Raw genomic sequence first — 23,877 nt, 5'->3', positions numbered from 1 at the left:
CATGGCCTGACTGAACTCATCACTTCCCAAATTTCGCCCTGGTAAAAGAGGGGGTGAAGCGGGTTGCCGGCTTTAGTGATGTCCGGCATATCTTCACCATCCCTAGCGCACTTCACTAGTGCACTTCACTGAAGTGGGCAACTGGGCTCAGGCGCCAAGATGATGCAGCTATCCGAGAGGCACAGGACTTCCTCCATCTCATGGATATAGTGTGGGCTCAAAAGGTATGGATCTGTTCATTCCACCTTATGTTAGATCCTTGTGGTCCGCCCTAAAATTAGTGTAGTCAGTTACAACCGCAGCATTTAACACTTTTGGCTTAATTTGATGTTTTTTTAAATATAAAAAGTTCAGCATTGATACTGATTATAAAAAGAATAGTGATAATGACGTTCAAGATATTCTAAAAGAAACTAATGTGTTAATATATTTTCAGGTATCTTCCAAGTCTATAGCCTCTGTCGGAGAGAGAAAATACAACAAAATTAATCTACTTCCTCTGGCGGAGGATCTTGCAATGCTTAGGGCGTACCTGGACAAAAATCCCCAGACAAGAAAGTGAAATTTTAGTTTGGGTTAGGCTACACCTATAAAAAGGATATCACAGACTCGTGTAATACAAATGTTTACCCAACAGAGAAGCATAGTGCTGGCATACCAGAAATGCATAAAGCTAATGTTTTTTTACTTTATTTTCCAGAATTATCAAGCACTGGCCAAGTTTCTCATATCTAGTAAAAGACAAGTGTTAGTGGTAGTGCTCCCCCAACATTACAGGAGGGTCTTTCCATTTGAAGCTATAGCAGCAGTCAGCTGTACTTTAGTAGTGCCCAGTCTTTTAACAGTCTTCATAATAAAATCTTGTAGGACATGCTCACAATGCCACAAATACAATTGTCTGCAATAGAAAGCCTGTTTTACTTTTTTTTTTAAATCTATGTCTCGTACTATATACCAGATTTCTGTTACATGATAATAGCAAACTCAAGTATAGAATATGTGAAAAATTTGTTTTGGTGAAGATGAGAAACAACTGACACCCTTCAGTGCTTATGTACAGTAGACAATTACTTATCTATAAAAAAAACTAAAAATAGTAAAAGCTAGCTGAAAAAATGTATAAAATAGTAATAAATTTCATTTCTAATATTGTAAGTTTATTCTATACTATTTTTAGTGAATGATCATACAAGCCCAGGGGCTTTATTAAGATCTTACATTAGTCAATCCCCTGATTCGAGACTACTCTTATAGTGTACATACACTATTTATTTTATACACTATTTGTGTGTGTGTTGGGTGTACCACAACTTTCCTGTAATTCAGTTCCTGGCTACAAAAGCATAAACTATGACTAATGTTGACTCTATCTGTTAAACACTTTTACAAACATTTAACCAATTACGTTTACAAAAACAAACTATGGGCTGTTATTTAAAGAACGAGCGAAATGAAAATTGCTTACCTCTGCTTCTATTACTAATCTTGTATGTTATTGAACCAAACTTGGACTGAACTTCGGTTGAATATAGTGTTAAAAAGTTGTTATAGCATCATATAAAATTAGGTATAAGCAAGTTCTTAAAATCACCCATACTGGTACTGGTAGTTATGTGGGACTGTGGGGCTCCATCTCGGATAATATCACCCATACTGGTACTGATGGTTATGTGGGACTGTGGGGCTCTATCTCGGATAATATCACCCATACTGGTACTGATGGTTATGTGGGACTGTGGGGCTCTATCTCGGATAATATCAAAATGTTAAGGGGCAGCAGAGGCAAGTACATCTAAATAGACATCTAGTAGGTTCTAATAAGATAATTTCTGATAATAATACAATATCAAGGTGTCCAGAAAAGGGAAGGAGGGTATCTGAATAGACATCTAGAAGATCCTAATAAGATAAGAGGGATATAACCATCTAATTGCAAATAATCAGAGGGAAACAATGATAATATCCTAATCTCAATATCAGATATAAGTGATTTTTCTCTTTGTGGGAGTAAGAAAGCCAAACGTAGAAATGGACATTACATCCCTTTACTATCAGCAAAAAGCTAGATCCCCCCTAGAATATTATCAAGTGGTTATTTTTTTGTATCTAATTTTTATTATGTAATTATATTCATTTATCATACTCTGATTGAAATACCAAGTAAACACATGTGGCATAAAAAATACCTGGTCAATTTGGATAGAGCATTAACTACTTATTTTACAGTCAAGTAAGTAAAGCATATGATACTTATGAGTTATGAGCGATTAATTATAAATTTTTGTGATTACTCTAGCTTGTTACACTAAAAGTTATAGAACGCACAATAAAATATTCCGGTTCCGAATTTAAACGACAGTGGATAAAATATTTTTATTATTACAAAGTGCAGATGGACAGGATAGTTCTGTGAGAAATTAGGAGACTGAATAGTCCTATTCACAGTCCCCGCCGCCATCTTGGATACAAACATGAAAACAAGGCGAGAGTTGACTCATAATCAAAACAAACATTGTTGTCATTGCTGAGTTTTTGGCAAAAATGGTTCTAGTTTATCAAAATGTCAATCTCAATTCGTTAGAAGACATTCAGAAACTTTCTGTAAAGAGTCTTAGAGATGTTTTACGTTCCTACAAAGAAAATACGAGCGGCATAAAGGCCGATCTCGTCCTAAAAGTCTACGCGATTCTTATGTCACACGTGCTAGATGGCGGGCCAAGTGTCCGGAAGTAGAAAACCCGCAAGATTGCGTTACTTTATAATACTGTATTACGTTACATATTTAGTTTTGTTATGTGATCATGTTGTAATTCGAGATAGGTAAAAAAGGGGGTTGTGCCCCTAGAGTTGAGATGCGAGTGTACTATTACTACGGAGAGTTTGTGATCAAGAAATAAAGTAAAGAGAATATAAGTGAGTTTATTTGGTTGTCCCCGACAAGCTCAACACAAGTTCAAAGTCAAACTGGTAAAGATACTGCAACTTTCAAGTACTCAGCAGTTCTGCATATATATATCTATAATTAATAACTAATCTAATCTAAAACTATTTAACTAAACTATGATGTGAGCAAATATATAAAATAAGGATATTGATAGGTAAAATATTAACAACTATGTACAATATATGGTTTGTAACAATAATAATATAAAATTGTGATAAAATTGACATTAGTAGCAGCAGTTACGAGCAGAAGAGACAGTAAGGTTGCGGGAAGAGGAGCACTTAGGGCAAATGGATTTCCAGGTGTTAGTGTTATCTGTGTCGTAGCTGTTAGTAAACGCAGGTAAGTAGTGGCAAGTTAAACAGGATTTAAACTGGTTAAGTGAGCTAGCAGAGCGAGTAGACGTAGATAGATTATTCCGCAGTTTAGGGATACGATTGAAGTAGCTTGATGGAAAAAGTTTAGTGCGACATTTAGGAACAAAGAGATCGAGGGCAGTGTTGTGGCGGATTAGTCTAGTTGACTTAGATTTGACAAACGATTCTATGTTAAAATTGTAAAAGCCTTCATGGCATTTGTAATAAAAGAAGATGTTTATCTGACATCTGATTATCTACGCAGAAAACGGCTCCCAAAACAACCGTCAAGTCGATAAATCGTGGTTTATTTGAAACCACACTTCTCGCTAAATATATTAAGATAAGGATACTCAGGCTCCAAAACAAGCAATTCAAAACAAGACAAAATAAGTGAAAAAAAAAAACATTTTTACCCCTTTTTCTTGTGTGGCCTGGCTATAGGGAAAATAAATAATGAATAACACCTTATTTTTTTTTTTACAGTTGGTATCAACTTTGCCACAGACCAAATGCAAGTGGGCTTTTTTGTGGGTACCAGGGGGTGAAGCTTGCGAGGCACATCAAAAGGCAACATTCCAAGGAATCTGAAGTGGCCTGCCAGCTTGCAGGAACGAGTAAAAAGAACAAAGTAAAAGAACACGAAAGGCTCCGGCTCCTCAGTGATTATCACCACAATTGCAATGTCCTGAGCTTAGGCGAAGGACAACTGATTGTGGTATGCCTACCTCCCTTGTAAGTCGTGCCTTGGGTTTCACAAGGGGGACGACCTTTGGAGGCACAGAAAGAAGTGTGCGTTTAAACAGCATGGGACAGACGAAGAAGGTATAAATATTATAAACAAGTTAATGAACATACATTTCAATTCTTTCCGGACACGGTAAACGGAGGACTTTGTCGTGCAGTGCAGAAAATATACGCAGTAGATCTTGGAGATTTGATTTCGCTAAGAAATCGTAGAAGCAGATTTTCTCTGTAATAACCCTCCAAAGAAAATAGCAAAGGAGGCGGCAAGGATGTCTTCTCATGCTTTTAATTAAAAAACGATACATAGAAGGGGAATGCTGCTGGAGTCTATGATTTTTTATTTCATTTTCAGCCAACCTATATACTAAATCTGTATACGGTGAAGTGAATAAATTGTATTGTAAGCGTGACGAGGTCGGCTTCGTGGCCAAGCGCGATGAACTAATAATACAGATGGGGAACTGCCTCTATGATCAGCATGGGGAGAGGCAGGCTACTTATATGAGCACCAAAATGCGGGAGATAGCCAGATTGGTGCTCGAGGTTAAAATAAATTAACCGAGCCAACATGGCCTGACTGAACTCATCACTTCCCAAATTTCGCCCTGGTAAAAGAGGGGGTGAAGCGGGTTGCCGGCTTTAGTGATGTCCGGCATATCTTCACCATCCCTAGCGCACTTCACTAGTGCACTTCACTGAAGTGGGCAACTGGGCTCAGGCGCCAAGATGATGCAGCTATCCGAGAGGCACAGGACTTCCTCCATCTTATGGATATAGAGTGCGACATTTAAGAACAAAGAGATCGAGGGCAGAGTTGTGGCGGATTAGTCTAGTTGACTTAGATTTGACAAACGATTCTATGTTAAAATTGTAAAAGCCTTCATGGCATTTGTAATAAAAGAAGATGTTTATCTGACCTCTGATTATCTACGCAGAAAACGGCTCCCAAAACAACCGTCAAGTCGATAAATCGTGGTTTATTTGAAACCACACTTCTCGCTAAATATATTAAGATAAGAATACTCAGGCTCCAAAACAAGCAATTCAAAACAAGACAAAATAAGTGAAAAAAAAAAACATTTTTACCCCTTTTTCTTGTGTGGCCTGGCTATAGAGTAAATAAATAATGAATAACACCTTATTTTTTTTTACAGCTGGTATCACCTTTGCTACAGACCAAATGCAAGTGGGCTTTTTTGTGGGTACCAGGGGGTGAAGCTTGCGAGGCACATCAAAAGGCAACATTCCAAGGAATCTGAAGTGGCCTGCCAGCTTGCAGGAACGAGTAAAAAGAACAAAGTAAAAGAACACGAAAGGCTCCGGCTCCTCGGTGATTATCACCACAATTGCAATGTCCTGAGCTTAGGCGAAGAACAACTGATTGTGGTATGCCTACCTCCCTTGTAAGTCGTGCCTTGGGTTTCACAAGAGGGACGACCTTTGGAGGCACAGAAAGAAGTGTGCGTTTAAACAGCATGGGACAGACAAAGAAGGTATTAATATTATAAACAAGTTAATGAACATACATTTCAATTCTTTTCGGACACGGTAAACGGAGGACTTTGTCGTGCAGTGCAGAAAATATACGCAGTAGATCCTGGGGATTTGATTTCGCTAAGAAATCGTAGAAGCAGATTTTCTCTGTAATAACCCTCCAAAGAAAATAGCAAAGGAGGCGGCAAGGATGTCTTCTCATGCTTTTAATTAAAAAAACGATACATAGAAGGGGAATGCTGCTGGAGTCTATGATTTTGTATTTCATTTTCAGCCAACCTATATATCAAATCTGTATACGGTGAAGTGAATAAATTGTATTGTGAGCGTGACGAGGTCGGCTTCGTGGCCAAGCACGATGAACTAATAATACAGATGGGGAACTGCCTCTATGATCAGCATGGCGAGAGGCAGGCTACTTATATGAGCACCAAAATGCGGGAGATAGCCAGATTGGTGCTCGAGGTTAAAATAAATTAACCGAGCCAACATGGCCTGACTGAACTCATCACTTCCCAAATTTCGCCCTGGTAAAAGAGGGGGTGAAGCGGGTTGCCGGCTTTAGTGATGTCCGGCATATCTTCACCATCCCTAGCGCACTTCACTAGTGCACTTCACTGAAGTGGGCAACTGGGCTCAGGCGCCAAGATGATGCAGCTATCCGAGAGGCACAGGACTTCCTCCATCTTATGGATATAGAGTGCGACATTTAAGAACAAAGAGATCGAGGGCAGAGTTGTGGCGGATTAGTCTAGTTGACTTAGATTTGACAAACGATTCTATGTTAAAATTGTAAAAGCCTTCATGGCATTTGTAATAAAAGAAGATGTTTATCTGACCTCTGATTATCTACGCAGAAAACGGCTCCCAAAACAACCGTCAAGTCGATAAATCGTGGTTTATTTGAAACCACACTTCTCGCTAAATATATTAAGATAAGAATACTCAGGCTCCAAAACAAGCAATTCAAAACAAGACAAAATAAGTGAAAAAAAAAAACATTTTACCCCCTTTTTCTTGTGTGGCCTGGCTATAGGGAAAATAAATAATGAATAACACCTTATTTTTTTTTTACAGTTGGTATCACCTTTGCCACAGACCAAATGCAAGTGGGCTTTTTTGTGGGTACCAGGGGGTGAAGCTTGCGAGGCACATCAAAAGGCAACATTCCAAGGAATCTGAAGTGGCCTGCCAGCTTGCAGGAACGAGTAAAAAGAACAAAGTAAAAGAACACGAAAGGCTCCGGCTCCTTGGTGATTATCACCACAATTGCAATGTCCTGAGCTTAGGCGAAGGACAACTGATTGTGGTATGCCTACCTCCCTTGTAAGTCGTGCCTTGGGTTTCACAAGGGGGACGACCTTTGGAGGCACAGAAAGAAGTGTGCGTTTAAACAGCATGGGACAGACAAAGAAGGTATAAATATTATAAACAAGTTAATGAACAGACATTTCAATTCTTTTCGGACACGATAAACGGAGGACTTTGTCGTGCAGTGCAGAAAATATACGCAGTAGATCCTGGGGTTTGATTTCGCTAAGAAATCGTAGAAGCAGATTTTCTCTGTAATAACCCTCCAAAGAAAATAGCAAAGGAGGCGGCAAGGATGTCTTCTCATGCTTTTAATTAAAAAAACGATACATAGAAGGGGAATGCTGCTGGAGTCTATGATTTTGTATTTCATTTTCAGCCAACCTATATATCAAATCTGTATACGGTGAAGTGAATAAATTGTATTGTGAGCGTGACGAGGCCGGCTTCGTGGCCAAGCGCGATGAACTAATAATACAGATGGGGAACTGCCTCTATGATCAGCATGGCGAGAGGCAGGCTACTTATATGAGCACCAAAATGCGGGAGATAGCCAGATTGGTGCTCGAGGTTAAAATAAATTAACCGAGCCAACATGGCCTGACTGAACTCATCACTTCCCAAATTTCGCCCTGGTAAAAGAGGGGGTGAAGCGGGTTGCCGGCTTTAGTGATGTCCGGCATATCTTCACCATCCCTAGCGCACTTCACTAGTGCACTTCACTGAAGTGGGCAACTGGGCTCAGGCGCCAAGATGATGCAGCTATCCGAGAGGCACAGGACTTCCTCCATCTCATGGATATAGTGTGGGCTCAAAAGGTATGGATCTGTTCATTCCACCTTATGTTAGATCCTTGTGGTCCGCCCTAAAATTAGTGTAGTCAGTTACAACCGCAGCATTTAACACTTTTGGCTTAATTTGATGTTTTTTTAAATATAAAAAGTTCAGCATTGATACTGATTATAAAAAGAATAGTGATAATGACGTTCAAGATATTCTAAAAGAAACTAATGTGTTAATATATTTTCAGGTATCTTCCAAGTCTATAGCCTCTGTCGGAGAGAGAAAATACAACAAAATTAATCTACTTCCTCTGGCGGAGGATCTTGCAATGCTTAGGGCGTACCTGGACAAAAATCCCCAGACAAGAAAGTGAAATTTTAGTTTGGGTTAGGCTACACCTATAAAAAGGATATCACAGACTCGTGTAATACAAATGTTTACCCAACAGAGAAGCATAGTGCTGGCATACCAGAAATGCATAAAGCTAATGTTTTTTTACTTTATTTTCCAGAATTATCAAGCACTGGCCAAGTTTCTCATATCTAGTAAAAGACAAGTGTTAGTGGTAGTGCTCCCCCAACATTACAGGAGGGTCTTTCCATTTGAAGCTATAGCAGCAGTCAGCTGTACTTTAGTAGTGCCCAGTCTTTTAACAGTCTTCATAATAAAATCTTGTAGGACATGCTCACAATGCCACAAATACAATTGTCTGCAATAGAAAGCCTGTTTTACTTTTTTTTTTAAATCTATGTCTCGTACTATATACCAGATTTCTGTTACATGATAATAGCAAACTCAAGTATAGAATATGTGAAAAATTTGTTTTGGTGAAGATGAGAAACAACTGACACCCTTCAGTGCTTATGTACAGTAGACAATTACTTATCTATAAAAAAAACTAAAAATAGTAAAAGCTAGCTGAAAAAATGTATAAAATAGTAATAAATTTCATTTCTAATATTGTAAGTTTATTCTATACTATTTTTAGTGAATGATGATACAAGCCCAGGGGCTTTATTAAGATCTTACATTAGTCAATCACCTGATTCGAGACTACTCTAATAGTGTACATACACTATTTATTTTATACACTATTTGTGTGTGTGTTGGGTGTACCACAACTTTCCTGTAATTCAGTTCCTGGCTACAAAAGCATAAACTATGGCTAATGTTGACTCTATCTGTTAAACACTTCTACAAACATTTAACCAATTACGTTTACAAAAACAAACTATGGGCTGTTATTTAAAGAACGAGCGAAATGAAAATTGCTTACCTCTGCTTCTATTACTAATCTTGTATGTTATTGAACCAAACTTGGACTGAACTTCGGTTGAATATAGTGTTAAAAAGTTGTTATAGCATCATATAAAATTAGGTCTAAGCAAGTTCTTGAAATCACCCATACTGGTACTGGTGGTTATGTGGGACTGTGGGGCTCCATCTCGGATAATATCACCCATACTGGTACTGATGGTTATGTGGGACTGTGGGGCTCTATCTTGGATAATATCACCCATACTGGTACTGATGGTTATGTGGGACTGTGGGGCTCTATCTCGGATAATATCAAAATGTTAAGGGGCAGCAGAGGCAAGTACATCTAAATAGACATCTAGTAGGTTCTAATAAGATAATTTCTCATAATAATACAATATCAAGGTGTCCAGCAAAGGGAAGGAGGGTATCTGAATAGACATCTAGAAGATCCTAATAAGGTAAGAGGGATATAACCATCTAATTGCAAATAATCAGAGGGAAACAATGATAATATCCTAATCTCAATATCAGATATAAGTGATTTTTCTCTTTGTGGGAGTAAGAAAGCGAAACGTAGAAATGGACAGTTCATTCCTTTACTATCAGCAAAAAGCTAGATCCCCCCTAGAATATTATCAAGTGGTTATTTTTTTTGTATCTAATTTTTATTATGTAATTATAAATCATTTATCATACTCTGAGCATTAACTACTTATTTTACAGTAAATTAAGTAAAGCATATGATACTTATGAGTTATTAGCGATTAATTATAAATTTTTGTGATTACTCTAGCTTGTTACACTAAAAGTTATAGAACGCACGTTAAACGACAGTGGATAAAATATTTTGATTATTACAAAGTGCAGATGGACAGGATAGTTCTGTGAGAAATTAGGAGACTGAATAGTCCTATTCACAGTCCCCGCCGCCATCTTGGGTACAAACATGAAAACGAGGCGAGAGTTGACTCATAATCAAAATAAAAGAAGATGTTTATCTGACCTCTGATTATCTACGCAGAAAACGGCTCCCAAAACAACCGTCAAGTCGATAAATCGTGGTTTATTTGAAACCACACTTCTCGCTAAATATATTAAGATAAGGATACTCAGGCTCCAAAACAAGCAATTCAAAACAAGACAAAATAAGTGAAAAAAAAAACATTTTTACCCCTTTTTCTTGTGTGGCCTGGCTATAGAGTAAATAAATAATGAATAACACCTTATTTTTTTTTACAGCTGGTATCACCTTTGCTACAGACCAAATGCAAGTGGGCTTTTTTGTGGGTACCAGGGGGTGAAGCTTGCGAGGCACATCAAAAGGCAACATTCCAAGGAATCTGAAGTGGCCTGCCAGCTTGCAGGAACGAGTAAAAAGAACAAAGTAAAAGAACACGAAAGGCTCCGGCTCCTCGGTGATTATCACCACAATTGCAATGTCCTGAGCTTAGGCGAAGAACAACTGATTGTGGTATGCCTACCTCCCTTGTAAGTCGTGCCTTGGGTTTCACAAGAGGGACGACCTTTGGAGGCACAGAAAGAAGTGTGCGTTTAAACAGCATGGGACAGACAAAGAAGGTATTAATATTATAAACAAGTTAATGAACATACATTTCAATTCTTTTCGGACACGGTAAACGGAGGACTTTGTCGTGCAGTGCAGAAAATATACGCAGTAGATCCTGGGGATTTGATTTCGCTAAGAAATCGTAGAAGCAGATTTTCTCTGTAATAACCCTCCAAAGAAAATAGCAAAGGAGGCGGCAAGGATGTCTTCTCATGCTTTTAATTAAAAAAACGATACATAGAAGGGGAATGCTGCTGGAGTCTATGATTTTGTATTTCATTTTCAGCCAACCTATATATCAAATCTGTATACGGTGAAGTGAATAAATTGTATTGTGAGCGTGACGAGGTCGGCTTCGTGGCCAAGCACGATGAACTAATAATACAGATGGGGAACTGCCTCTATGATCAGCATGGCGAGAGGCAGGCTACTTATATGAGCACCAAAATGCGGGAGATAGCCAGATTGGTGCTCGAGGTTAAAATAAATTAACCGAGCCAACATGGCCTGACTGAACTCATCACTTCCCAAATTTCGCCCTGGTAAAAGAGGGGGTGAAGCGGGTTGCCGGCTTTAGTGATGTCCGGCATATCTTCACCATCCCTAGCGCACTTCACTAGTGCACTTCACTGAAGTGGGCAACTGGGCTCAGGCGCCAAGATGATGCAGCTATCCGAGAGGCACAGGACTTCCTCCATCTTATGGATATAGAGTGCGACATTTAAGAACAAAGAGATCGAGGGCAGAGTTGTGGCGGATTAGTCTAGTTGACTTAGATTTGACAAACGATTCTATGTTAAAATTGTAAAAGCCTTCATGGCATTTGTAATAAAAGAAGATGTTTATCTGACCTCTGATTATCTACGCAGAAAACGGCTCCCAAAACAACCGTCAAGTCGATAAATCGTGGTTTATTTGAAACCACACTTCTCGCTAAATATATTAAGATAAGAATACTCAGGCTCCAAAACAAGCAATTCAAAACAAGACAAAATAAGTGAAAAAAAAAAACATTTTACCCCCTTTTTCTTGTGTGGCCTGGCTATAGGGAAAATAAATAATGAATAACACCTTATTTTTTTTTTACAGTTGGTATCACCTTTGCCACAGACCAAATGCAAGTGGGCTTTTTTGTGGGTACCAGGGGGTGAAGCTTGCGAGGCACATCAAAAGGCAACATTCCAAGGAATCTGAAGTGGCCTGCCAGCTTGCAGGAACGAGTAAAAAGAACAAAGTAAAAGAACACGAAAGGCTCCGGCTCCTTGGTGATTATCACCACAATTGCAATGTCCTGAGCTTAGGCGAAGGACAACTGATTGTGGTATGCCTACCTCCCTTGTAAGTCGTGCCTTGGGTTTCACAAGGGGGACGACCTTTGGAGGCACAGAAAGAAGTGTGCGTTTAAACAGCATGGGACAGACAAAGAAGGTATAAATATTATAAACAAGTTAATGAACAGACATTTCAATTCTTTTCGGACACGGTAAACGGAGGACTTTGTCGTGCAGTGCAGAAAATATACGCAGTAGATCCTGGGGATTTGATTTCGCTAAGAAATCGTAGAAGCAGATTTTCTCTGTAATAACCCTCCAAAGAAAATAGCAAAGGAGGCGGCAAGGATGTCTTCTCATGCTTTTAATTAAAAAAACGATACATAGAAGGGGAATGCTGCTGGAGTCTATGATTTTGTATTTCATTTTCAGCCAACCTATATATCAAATCTGTATACGGTGAAGTGAATAAATTGTATTGTGAGCGTGACGAGGTCGGCTTCGTGGCCAAGCACGATGAACTAATAATACAGATGGGGAACTGCCTCTATGATCAGCATGGCGAGAGGCAGGCTACTTATATGAGCACCAAAATGCGGGAGATAGCCAGATTGGTGCTCGAAGTTAAAATAAATTAACCGAGCCAACATGGCCTGACTGAACTCATCACTTCCCAAATTTCGCCCTGGTAAAAGAGGGGGTGAAGCGGGTTGCCGGCTTTAGTGATGTCCGGCATATCTTCACCATCCCTAGCGCACTTCACTAGTGCACTTCACTGAAGTGGGCAACTGGGCTCAGGCGCCAAGATGATGCAGCTATCCGAGAGGCACAGGACTTCCTCCATCTTATGGATATAGAGTGTGACATTTAAGAACAAAGAGATCGAGGGCAGAGTTGTGGCGGATTAGTCTAGTTGACTTAGATTTGACAAACGATTCTATGTTAAAATTGTAAAAGCCTTCATGGCATTTGTAATAAAAGAAGATGTTTATCTGACCTCTGATTATCTACGCAGAAAACGGCTCCCAAAACAACCGTCAAGTCGATAAATCGTGGTTTATTTGAAACCACACTTCTCGCTAAATATATTAAGATAAGAATACTCAGGCTCCAAAACAAGCAATTCAAAACAAGACAAAATAAGTGAAAAAAAAAAACATTTTACCCCCTTTTTCTTGTGTGGCCTGGCTATAGGGAAAATAAATAATGAATAACACCTTATTTTTTTTTTACAGTTGGTATCACCTTTGCCACAGACCAAATGCAAGTGGGCTTTTTTGTGGGTACCAGGGGGTGAAGCTTGCGAGGCACATCAAAAGGCAACATTCCAAGGAATCTGAAGTGGCCTGCCAGCTTGCAGGAACGAGTAAAAAGAACAAAGTAAAAGAACACGAAAGGCTCCGGCTCCTTGGTGATTATCACCACAATTGCAATGTCCTGAGCTTAGGCGAAGGACAACTGATTGTGGTATGCCTACCTCCCTTGTAAGTCGTGCCTTGGGTTTCACAAGGGGGACGACCTTTGGAGGCACAGAAAGAAGTGTGCGTTTAAACAGCATGGGACAGACAAAGAAGGTATAAATATTATAAACAAGTTAATGAACAGACATTTCAATTCTTTTCGGACACGATAAACGGAGGACTTTGTCGTGCAGTGCAGAAAATATACGCAGTAGATCCTGGGGTTTGATTTCGCTAAGAAATCGTAGAAGCAGATTTTCTCTGTAATAACCCTCCAAAGAAAATAGCAAAGGAGGCGGCAAGGATGTCTTCTCATGCTTTTAATTAAAAAAACGATACATAGAAGGGGAATGCTGCTGGAGTCTATGATTTTGTATTTCATTTTCAGCCAACCTATATATCAAATCTGTATACGGTGAAGTGAATAAATTGTATTGTGAGCGTGACGAGGCCGGCTTCGTGGCCAAGCGCGATGAACTAATAATACAGATGGGGAACTGCCTCTATGATCAGCATGGCGAGAGGCAGGCTACTTATATGAGCACCAAAATGCGGGAGATAGCCAGATTGGTGCTCGAGGTTAAAATAAATTAACCGAGCCAACATGGCCTGACTGAACTCATCACTTCCCAAATTTCGCCCTGGTAAAAGAGGGGGTGAAGCGGGTTGCCGGCTTTAGTGATGTCCGGCATATCTTCACCATCCCTAGCGCACTTCACTAGTGCACTTCACTGAAGTGGGCAACTGGGCTCAGGCGCCAAGATGATGCAGCTATCCGAGAGGCACAGGACTTCCTCCATCTCATGGATATAGTGTGGGCTCAAAAGGTATGGATCTGTTCATTCCACCTTATGTTAGATCCTTGTGGTCCGCCCTAAAATTAGTGTAGTCAGTTACAACCGCAGCATTTAACACTTTTGGCTTAATTTGATGTTTTTTTAAATATAAAAAGTTCAGCATTGATACTGATTATAAAAAGAATAGTGATAATGACGTTCAAGATATTCTAAAAGAAACTAATGTGTTAATATATTTTCAGGTATCTTCCAAGTCCCTAGCCTCTGTCGGAGAGAGAAAATACAACAAAATTAATCTACTTCCTCTGGCGGAGGATCTTGCAATGCTTAGGGCGTACCTGGACAAAAATCCCCAGACAAGAAAGTGAAATTTTAGTTTGGGTTAGGCTACACCTATAAAAAGGATATCACAGACTCGTGTAATACAAATGTTTACCCAACAGAGAAGCATAGTGCTGGCATACCAGAAATGCATAAAGCTAATGTTTTTTTACTTTATTTTCCAGAATTATCAAGCACTGGCCAAGTTTCTCATATCTAGTAAAAGACAAGTGTTAGTGGTAGTGCTCCCCCAACATTACAGGAGGGTCTTTCCATTTGAAGCTATAGCAGCAGTCAGCTGTACTTTAGTAGTGCCCAGTCTTTTAACAGTCTTCATAATAAAATCTTGTAGGACATGCTCACAATGCCACAAATACAATTGTCTGCAATAGAAAGCCTGTTTTACTTTTTTTTTAAATCTATGTCTCGTACTATATACCAGATTTCTGTTACATGATAATAGCAAACTCAAGTATAGAATATGTGAAAAATTTGTTTTGGTGAAGATGAGAAACAACTGACACCCTTCAGTGCTTATGTACAGTAGACAATTACTTATCTATAAAAAAAACTAAAAATAGTAAAAGCTAGCTGAAAAAATGTATAAAATAGTAATAAATTTCATTTCTAATATTGTAAGTTTATTCTATACTATTTTTAGTGAATGATGATACAAGCCCAGGGGCTTTATTAAGATCTTACATTAGTCAATCACCTGATTCGAGACTACTCTAATAGTGTACATACACTATTTATTTTATACACTATTTGTGTGTGTGTTGGGTGTACCACAACTTTCCTGTAATTCAGTTCCTGGCTACAAAAGCATAAACTATGGCTAATGTTGACTCTATCTGTTAAACACTTCTACAAACATTTAACCAATTACGTTTACAAAAACAAACTATGGGCTGTTATTTAAAGAACGAGCGAAATGAAAATTGCTTACCTCTGCTTCTATTACTAATCTTGTATGTTATTGAACCAAACTTGGACTGAACTTCGGTTGAATATAGTGTTAAAAAGTTGTTATAGCATCATATAAAATTAGGTCTAAGCAAGTTCTTGAAATCACCCATACTGGTACTGGTGGTTATGTGGGACTGTGGGGCTCCATCTCGGATAATATCACCCATACTGGTACTGATGGTTATGTGGGACTGTGGGGCTCTATCTTGGATAATATCACCCATACTGGTACTGATGGTTATGTGGGACTGTGGGGCTCTATCTCGGATAATATCAAAATGTTAAGGGGCAGCAGAGGCAAGTACATCTAAATAGACATCTAGTAGGTTCTAATAAGATAATTTCTCATAATAATACAATATCAAGGTGTCCAGCAAAGGGAAGGAGGGTATCTGAATAGACATCTAGAAGATCCTAATAAGGTAAGAGGGATATAACCATCTAATTGCAAATAATCAGAGGGAAACAATGATAATATCCTAATCTCAATATCAGATATAAGTGATTTTTCTCTTTGTGGGAGTAAGAAAGCGAAACGTAGAAATGGACAGTTCATTCCTTTACTATAAGCAAAAAGCTAGATCCCCCCTAGAATATTATCAAGTAGTTATTTTTTTTGTATCTAATTTTTATTATGTAATTATAAATCATTTATCATACTCTGAGCATTAACTACTTATTTTACAGTAAATTAAGTAAAGCATATGATACTTATGAGTTATTAGCGATTAATTATAAATTTTTGTGATTACTCTAGCTTGTTACACTAAAAGTTATAGAACGCACGTTAAACGACAGTGGATAAAATATTTTGTATATTACAAAGTGCAGATGGACAGGATAGTTCTGTGAGAAATTAGGAGACTGAATAGTCCTATTCACAGTCCCCGCCGCCATCTTGGGTACAAACATGAAAACGAGGCGAGAGTTGACTCATAATCAAAATAAAAGAAGATGTTTATCTGACCTCTGATTATCTACGCAGAAAACGGCTCCCAAAACAACCGTCAAGTCGATAAATCGTGGTTTATTTGAAACCACACTTCTCGCTAAATATATTAAGATAAGGATACTCAGGCTCCAAAACAAGCAATTCAAAACAAGACAAAATAAGTGAAAAAAAAAACATTTTTACCCCTTTTTCTTGTGTGGCCTGGCTATAGAGTAAATAAATAATGAATAACACCTTATTTTTTTTTACAGCTGGTATCACCTTTGCTACAGACCAAATGCAAGTGGGCTTTTTTGTGGGTACCAGGGGGTGAAGCTTGCGAGGCACATCAAAAGGCAACATTCCAAGGAATCTGAAGTGGCCTGCCAGCTTGCAGGAACGAGTAAAAAGAACAAAGTAAAAGAACACGAAAGGCTCCGGCTCCTCGGTGATTATCACCACAATTGCAATGTCCTGAGCTTAGGCGAAGAACAACTGATTGTGGTATGCCTACCTCCCTTGTAAGTCGTGCCTTGGGTTTCACAAGAGGGACGACCTTTGGAGGCACAGAAAGAAGTGTGCGTTTAAACAGCATGGGACAGACAAAGAAGGTATTAATATTATAAACAAGTTAATGAACATACATTTCAATTCTTTTCGGACACGGTAAACGGAGGACTTTGTCGTGCAGTGCAGAAAATATACGCAGTAGATCCTGGGGATTTGATTTCGCTAAGAAATCGTAGAAGCAGATTTTCTCTGTAATAACCCTCCAAAGAAAATAGCAAAGGAGGCGGCAAGGATGTCTTCTCATGCTTTTAATTAAAAAACGATACATAGAAGGGGAATGCTGCTGGAGTCTATGATTTTGTATTTCATTTTCAGCCAACCTATATATCAAATCTGTATACGGTGAAGTGAATAAATTGTATTGTGAGCGTGACGAGGTCGGCTTCGTGGCCAAGCACGATGAACTAATAATACAGATGGGGAACTGCCTCTATGATCAGCATGGCGAGAGGCAGGCTACTTATATGAGCACCAAAATGCGGGAGATAGCCAGATTGGTGCTCGAGGTTAAAATAAATTAACCGAGCCAACATGGCCTGACTGAACTCATCACTTCCCAAATTTCGCCCTGGTAAAAGAGGGGGTGAAGCGGGTTGCCGGCTTTAGTGATGTCCGGCATATCTTCACCATCCCTAGCGCACTTCACTAGTGCACTTCACTGAAGTGGGCAACTGGGCTCAGGCGCCAAGATGATGCAGCTATCCGAGAGGCACAGGACTTCCTCCATCTCATGGATATAGTGTGGGCTCAAAAGGTATGGATCTGTTCATTCCACCTTATGTTAGATCCTTGTGGTCCGCCCTAAAATTAGTGTAGTCAGTTACAACCGCAGCATTTAACACTTTTGGCTTAATTTGATGTTTTTTTAAATATAAAAAGTTCAGCATTGATACTGATTATAAAAAGAATAGTGATAATGACGTTCAAGATATTCTAAAAGAAACTAATGTGTTAATATATTTTCAGGTATCTTCCAAGTCTATAGCCTCTGTCGGAGAGAGAAAATACAACAAAATTAATCTACTTCCTCTGGCGGAGGATCTTGCAATGCTTAGGGCGTACCTGGACAAAAATCCCCAGACAAGAAAGTGAAATTTTAGTTTGGGTTAGGCTACACCTATAAAAAGGATATCACAGACTCGTGTAATACAAATGTTTACCCAACAGAGAAGCATAGTGCTGGCATACCAGAAATGCATAAAGCTAATGTTTTTTTACTTTATTTTCCAGAATTATCAAGCACTGGCCAAGTTTCTCATATCTAGTAAAAGACAAGTGTTAGTGGTAGTGCTCCCCCAACATTACAGGAGGGTCTTTCCATTTGAAGCTATAGCAGCAGTCAGCTGTACTTTAGTAGTGCCCAGTCTTTTAACAGTCTTCATAATAAAATCTTGTAGGACATGCTCACAATGCCACAAATACAATTGTCTGCAATAGAAAGCCTGTTTTACTTTTTTTTTTAAATCTATGTCTCGTACTATATACCAGATTTCTGTTACATGATAATAGCAAACTCAAGTATAGAATATGTGAAAAATTTGTTTTGGTGAAGATGAGAAACAACTGACACCCTTCAGTGCTTATGTACAGTAGACAATTACTTATCTATAAAAAAAACTAAAAATAGTAAAAGCTAGCTGAAAAAATGTATAAAATAGTAATAAATTTCATTTCTAATATTGTAAGTTTATTCTATACTATTTTTAGTGAATGATCATACAAGCCCAGGGGCTTTATTAAGATCTTACATTAGTCAATCCCCTGATTCGAGACTACTCTTATAGTGTACATACACTATTTATTTTATACACTATTTGTGTGTGTGTTGGGTGTACCACAACTTTCCTGTAATTCAGTTCCTGGCTACAAAAGCATAAACTATGACTAATGTTGACTCTATCTGTTAAACACTTTTACAAACATTTAACCAATTACGTTTACAAAAACAAACTATGGGCTGTTATTTAAAGAACGAGCGAAATGAAAATTGCTTACCTCTGCTTCTATTACTAATCTTGTATGTTATTGAACCAAACTTGGACTGAACTTCGGTTGAATATAGTGTTAAAAAGTTGTTATAGCATCATATAAAATTAGGTATAAGCAAGTTCTTGAAATCACCCATACTGGTACTGGTAGTTATGTGGGACTGTGGGGCTCCATCTCGGATAATATCACCCATACTGGTACTGATGGTTATGTGGGACTGTGGGGCTCTATCTCGGATAATATCACCCATACTGGTACTGATGGTTATGTGGGACTGTGGGGCTCTATCTCGGATAATATCAAAATGTTAAGGGGCAGCAGAGGCAAGTACATCTAAATAGACATCTAGTAGGTTCTAATAAGATAATTTCTGATAATAATACAATATCAAGGTGTCCAGAAAAGGGAAGGAGGGTATCTGAATAGACATCTAGAAGATCCTAATAAGATAAGAGGGATATAACCATCTAATTGCAAATAATCAGAGGGAAACAATGATAATATCCTAATCTCAATATCAGATATAAGTGATTTTTCTCTTTGTGGGAGTAAGAAAGCCAAACGTAGAAATGGACATTACATCCCTTTACTATCAGCAAAAAGCTAGATCCCCCCTAGAATATTATCAAGTGGTTATTTTTTTGTATCTAATTTTTATTATGTAATTATATTCATTTATCATACTCTGATTGAAATACCAAGTAAACACATGTGGCATAAAAAATACCTGGTCAATTTGGATAGAGCATTAACTACTTATTTTACAGTCAAGTAAGTAAAGCATATGATACTTATGAGTTATGAGCGATTAATTATAAATTTTTGTGATTACTCTAGCTTGTTACACTAAAAGTTATAGAACGCACAATAAAATATTCCGGTTCCGAATTTAAACGACAGTGGATAAAATATTTTTATTATTACAAAGTGCAGATGGACAGGATAGTTCTGTGAGAAATTAGGAGACTGAATAGTCCTATTCACAGTCCCCGCCGCCATCTTGGATACAAACATGAAAACAAGGCGAGAGTTGACTCATAATCAAAACAAACATTGTTGTCATTGCTGAGTTTTTGGCAAAAATGGTTCTAGTTTATCAAAATGTCAATCTCAATTCGTTAGAAGACATTCAGAAACTTTCTGTAAAGAGTCTTAGAGATGTTTTACGTTCCTACAAAGAAAATACGAGCGGCATAAAGGCCGATCTCGTCCTAAAAGTCTACGCGATTCTTATGTCACACGTGCTAGATGGCGGGCCAAGTGTCCGGAAGTAGAAAACCCGCAAGATTGCGTTACTTTATAATACTGTATTACGTTACATATTTAGTTTTGTTATGTGATCATGTTGTAATTCGAGATAGGTAAAAAAGGGGGTTGTGCCCCTAGAGTTGAGATGCGAGTGTACTATTACTACGGAGAGTTTGTGATCAAGAAATAAAGTAAAGAGAATATAAGTGAGTTTATTTGGTTGTCCCCGACAAGCTCAACACAAGTTCAAAGTCAAACTGGTAAAGATACTGCAACTTTCAAGTACTCAGCAGTTCTGCATATATATATCTATAATTAATAACTAATCTAATCTAAAACTATTTAACTAAACTATGATGTGAGCAAATATATAAAATAAGGATATTGATAGGTAAAATATTAACAACTATGTACAATATATGGTTTGTAACAATAATAATATAAAATTGTGATAAAATTGACATTAGTAGCAGCAGTTACGAGCAGAAGAGACAGTAAGGTTGCGGGAAGAGGAGCACTTAGGGCAAATGGATTTCCAGGTGTTAGTGTTATCTGTGTCGTAGCTGTTAGTAAACGCAGGTAAGTAGTGGCAAGTTAAACAGGATTTAAACTGGTTAAGTGAGCTAGCAGAGCGAGTAGACGTAGATAGATTATTCCGCAGTTTAGGGATACGATTGAAGTAGCTTGATGGAAAAAGTTTAGTGCGACATTTAGGAACAAAGAGATCGAGGGCAGTGTTGTGGCGGATTAGTCTAGTTGACTTAGATTTGACAAACGATTCTATGTTAAAATTGTAAAAGCCTTCATGGCATTTGTAATAAAAGAAGATGTTTATCTGACATCTGATTATCTACGCAGAAAACGGCTCCCAAAACAACCGTCAAGTCGATAAATCGTGGTTTATTTGAAACCACACTTCTCGCTAAATATATTAAGATAAGGATACTCAGGCTCCAAAACAAGCAATTCAAAACAAGACAAAATAAGTGAAAAAAAAAAACATTTTTACCCCTTTTTCTTGTGTGGCCTGGCTATAGGGAAAATAAATAATGAATAACACCTTATTTTTTTTTTTACAGTTGGTATCAACTTTGCCACAGACCAAATGCAAGTGGGCTTTTTTGTGGGTACCAGGGGGTGAAGCTTGCGAGGCACATCAAAAGGCAACATTCCAAGGAATCTGAAGTGGCCTGCCAGCTTGCAGGAACGAGTAAAAAGAACAAAGTAAAAGAACACGAAAGGCTCCGGCTCCTCGGTGATTATCACCACAATTGCAATGTCCTGAGCTTAGGCGAAGGACAACTGATTGTGGTATGCCTACCTCCCTTGTAAGTCGTGCCTTGGGTTTCACAAGGGGGACGACCTTTGGAGGCACAGAAAGAAGTGTGCGTTTAAACAGCATGGGACAGACGAAGAAGGAATAAATATTATAAACAAGTTAATGAACATACATTTCAATTTTTTCCGGACACGGTAAACGGAGGACTTTGTCGTGCAGTGCAGAAAATATACGCAGTAGATCCTGGAGATTTGATTTCGCTAAGAAATCGTAGAAGCAGATTTTCTCTGTAATAACCCTCCAAAGAAAATAGCAAAGGAGGCGGCAAGGATGTCTTCTCATGCTTTTAATTAAAAAACGATACATAGAAGGGGAATGCTGCTGGAGTCTATGATTTTTTATTTCATTTTCAGCCAACCTATATACTAAATCTGTATACGGTGAAGTGAATAAATTGTATTGTAAGCGTGACGAGGTCGGCTTCGTGGCCAAGCGCGATGAACTAATAATACAGATGGGGAACTGCCTCTATGATCAGCATGGGGAGAGGCAGGCTACTTATATGAGCACCAAAATGCGGGAGATAGCCAGATTGGTGCTCGAGGTTAAAATAAATGAACCGAGCCAACATGGCCTGACTAAACTCATCACTTCCCAAATTTCGCCCTGGTAAAAGAGGGGGTGAAGCGGGTTGCCGGCTTTAGTGGTGTCCGGCATATCCTTACGATCCCTAGCGCACTTCACTAGTGCACTTCACTGAAGTGGGCAACTGGGCTCAGGCGCCAAGATGATGCAGCTATCCGAGAGGCACAGGACTTCCTCCATCTTATGGATATAGAGTGGGCTCAAAAGGTATGGATCTGTTCATTCCACCTTATGTTAGATCCTTGTGGTCCGCCCTAAAATTAGTGTAGTCAGTTACAACCGCAGCATTTAACACTTTTGGCTTAATTTGATGTTTTTTTAAATATAAAAAGTTCAGCATTGATACTGATTATAAAAAGAATAGTGATAATGACGTTCAAGATATTCTAAAAGAAACTAATGTGTTAATATATTTTCAGGTATCTTCCAAGTCCCTAGCCTCTGTCGGAGAGAGAAAATACAACAAAATTAATCTACTTCCTCTGGCGGAGGATCTTGCAATGCTTAGGGCGTACCTGGACAAAAATCCCCAGACAAGAAAGTGAAATTTTAGTTTGGGTTAGGCTACACCTATAAAAAGGATATCACAGACTCGTGTAATACAAATGTTTACCCAACAGAGAAGCATAGTGCTGGCATACCAGAAATGCATAAAGCTAATGTTTTTTTACTTTATTTTCCAGAATTATCAAGCACTGGCCAAGTTTCTCATATCTAGTAAAAGACAAGTGTTAGTGGTAGTGCTCCCCCAACATTACAGGAGGGTCTTTCCATTTGAAGCTATAGCAGCAGTCAGCTGTACTTTAGTAGTGCCCAGTCTTTTAACAGTCTTCATAATAAAATCTTGTAGGACATGCTCACAATGCCACAAATACAATTGTCTGCAATAGAAAGCCTGTTTTACTTTTTTTTTAAATCTATGTCTCGTACTATATACCAGATTTCTGTTACATGATAATAGCAAACTCAAGTATAGAATATGTGAAAAATTTGTTTTGGTGAAGATGAGAAACAACTGACACCCTTCAGTGCTTATGTACAGTAGACAATTACTTATCTATAAAAAAAACTAAAAATAGTAAAAGCTAGCTGAAAAAATGTATAAAATAGTAATAAATTTCATTTCTAATATTGTAAGTTTATTCTATACTATTTTTAGTGAATGATGATACAAGCCCAGGGGCTTTATTAAGATCTTACATTAGTCAATCACCTGATTCGAGACTACTCTAATAGTGTACATACACTATTTATTTTATACACTATTTGTGTGTGTGTTGGGTGTACCACAACTTTCCTGTAATTCAGTTCCTGGCTACAAAAGCATAAACTATGGCTAATGTTGACTCTATCTGTTAAACACTTCTACAAACATTTAACCAATTACGTTTACAAAAACAAACTATGGGCTGTTATTTAAAGAACGAGCGAAATGAAAATTGCTTACCTCTGCTTCTATTACTAATCTTGTATGTTATTGAACCAAACTTGGACTGAACTTCGGTTGAATATAGTGTTAAAAAGTTGTTATAGCATCATATAAAATTAGGTCTAAGCAAGTTCTTGAAATCACCCATACTGGTACTGGTGGTTATGTGGGACTGTGGGGCTCCATCTCGGATAATATCACCCATACTGGTACTGATGGTTATGTGGGACTGTGGGGCTCTATCTTGGATAATATCACCCATACTGGTACTGATGGTTATGTGGGACTGTGGGGCTCTATCTCGGATAATATCAAAATGTTAAGGGGCAGCAGAGGCAAGTACATCTAAATAGACATCTAGTAGGTTCTAATAAGATAATTTCTCATAATAATACAATATCAAGGTGTCCAGCAAAGGGAAGGAGGGTATCTGAATAGACATCTAGAAGATCCTAATAAGGTAAGAGGGATATAACCATCTAATTGCAAATAATCAGAGGGAAACA

At 38.3% G+C, this 23,877-nt stretch overlaps 4 long non-coding RNA genes across 6 annotated transcripts; all 4 read left to right on the top strand.

Annotated features, from left to right (window-relative positions):
* Window positions 1-458: 458 nt before the first annotated feature.
* On the top strand, window positions 459-8,595 carry LOC125568011. Of its 3 annotated transcripts, none has more exons than XR_007312000.1 (2): window positions 459-2,967; window positions 8,147-8,595. It is a non-coding gene; the product is annotated as an uncharacterized LOC125568011 (long non-coding RNA). The 3 variants fall into 3 exon arrangements; XR_007312001.1 differs by lacking the exon at window positions 8,147-8,595 and adding an exon at window positions 6,619-6,750; XR_007311999.1 differs by lacking the exon at window positions 8,147-8,595 and adding an exon at window positions 3,787-3,918.
* Window positions 8,596-9,665: 1,070 nt separating this feature from the next.
* Window positions 9,666-13,100, top strand: LOC125568086. The gene is made up of 3 exons (XR_007312073.1): window positions 9,666-10,473; window positions 11,552-11,890; window positions 12,969-13,100. It is a non-coding gene; the product is annotated as an uncharacterized LOC125568086 (long non-coding RNA).
* A 4,669-nt stretch (window positions 13,101-17,769) lies between these two features.
* On the top strand, window positions 17,770-21,229 carry LOC125568030. Its single transcript, XR_007312029.1, has 2 exons — window positions 17,770-20,278; window positions 21,098-21,229. It is a non-coding gene; the product is annotated as an uncharacterized LOC125568030 (long non-coding RNA).
* Window positions 21,230-21,997: 768 nt separating this feature from the next.
* Window positions 21,998-23,073, top strand: LOC125568029. The gene is made up of 2 exons (XR_007312028.1): window positions 21,998-22,149; window positions 22,362-23,073. It is a non-coding gene; the product is annotated as an uncharacterized LOC125568029 (long non-coding RNA).
* Window positions 23,074-23,877: the final 804 nt, after the last annotated feature.

Source organism: Nematostella vectensis, chromosome 6 (assembly GCF_932526225.1).
Source record: "Nematostella vectensis chromosome 6, jaNemVect1.1, whole genome shotgun sequence".
Lineage (NCBI taxonomy): Eukaryota > Metazoa > Cnidaria > Anthozoa > Actiniaria > Edwardsiidae > Nematostella > Nematostella vectensis.
The sequence above is the reverse complement of the archived record's forward strand: the minus strand, read 5'-3'. Positions and strand labels throughout refer to the sequence as shown.